Raw genomic sequence first — 1,905 nt, forward strand, 5'->3', positions numbered from 1 at the left:
TATATATGAGAATATGTATATAAGTCGAAACAATTCGTTGGCCTTTTATGGTTTTTTAATAATTGTTTATGTTATATAATATTGTTATATTATATAATATAAATAACGTATTGGATTGTTAATAGTATCTCTCTATTTAATTTATCTTTATACATACATGCATATATATATATGTATATATATATATACATATATATATATGACCAAATCTAAAAGTACAAAAAGACACGAAAAAGAGGTGAAAAGCCAACAAACAGTGTGTTTCATTTTTACGCGTAGTAAATGTAAGAAGTCTTTGACGTTTCAAACCTACGCTCTTCTACAGAAAAAAATAGATGAGGAAAGAAAAATATGGTGAAAATAAGATGATGGAAAGAAAGATGAAGCTTGTCTGCAATAAACGGTAAAGGCATACTAATAATTCGATAAGAATATTTCTAGTGTTTGTGTATTTTCGTATATCCGAATTATATAGTTTAAGAAATAACATGATTCATGACAATAAAAACTACCAATTTCACGCTGAGAGTTCTGTCCATTTTTCTCAGATGTTCATTTGAGACTATAAGGCTATTTTCCACTTTGATTTTCACTATTCTACATACTTCCATGCATACATACATACATACATACATACATAGAGACAGACATACATACATATATACACGTGCGTAGATATATATGCATGTGTGTATACAGAATTAATTTCTTACCTGAATCGTATTTTTCTCCATCAAATCGAATATATATACACACACACGTATATATACGTACATCATAAATATGTATATACATATATACATACATATATATACACACACACATATACATATACATACATTATATATCTACACACACACACATATATATATATACATACATTACATATATATATATATGTGTATATACACACACACACATACTTATATGCGTACACATGCCTATATCTTGTTTTATAATATTCTGCAAGTTGTTTTTCTTTATGTTTACTTGTATTTATCCGAAGTGTCATAATTAATATAGTGTTGTCTAGGAATTGAAAGTGAAAATCGAAACTGTCTTATCCTATGTAGTGATAACAAGGAGAGAAGTAAAAAAAAAATATTTCTCTGTATAAGATTTAGTACTTTAACATTGCGTTATATCTTAATTTCCCACAGGACGTTCTTTTCGACATCTTAATTGGAAAACTCTACACACATGCACTCATACAAACACGCACTTATATGTAACTTGCTCTCTCTCTCCCTCTCTCCCTTTATACATATAACGAAGTAAGTACACATATATAGGTGTATATATGCATATATAGATGTATATACATATATAGACAACACAACTTCATTGCAAATACATTCATATATATATATATATATATATATATATATATATATATTATATATACATATATATAAATGTGTGTGTGTGCGTGCATGTGCACAAACGCACACATATAAACATATATGTCATTGTAGATTAAAGTATATAAATGTGCGTATTCTGTATATATGATGAAGTAATGCAATTATATACATAATGGCGTAAACATGCTTATATATGCACACACGTTTATATATGTACATATATGCGGTCGCACCCATACACTCATATATACAGACACACATACACGCCTGTGCTTACAAATATCTTTGCGTTGAGGTTTGCCTGCGAATATTTGTGATGTATGGTAGACGAGCCCTAACATCTATTTGTAGGTACCAAATCATACACAAAGCGATAATGCGTTCTTAACGTGCCTCTTGTTTCCGTCGAAATTAGAGTTGATATAATAAAATATGTTTGTAAATGATAGCATTATTCAACTGGGAGTTTGGAAACAATTGATTTGTGCGTTACTCTAGGCTTCGAATTGCATCAAGTAAATCGTCCCAGTGCGATATATAT

Source organism: Octopus bimaculoides, chromosome 3, assembly GCF_001194135.2.
Source record: "Octopus bimaculoides isolate UCB-OBI-ISO-001 chromosome 3, ASM119413v2, whole genome shotgun sequence".
In the NCBI taxonomy this organism is placed as follows: Eukaryota; Metazoa; Mollusca; class Cephalopoda; order Octopoda; family Octopodidae; genus Octopus; species Octopus bimaculoides.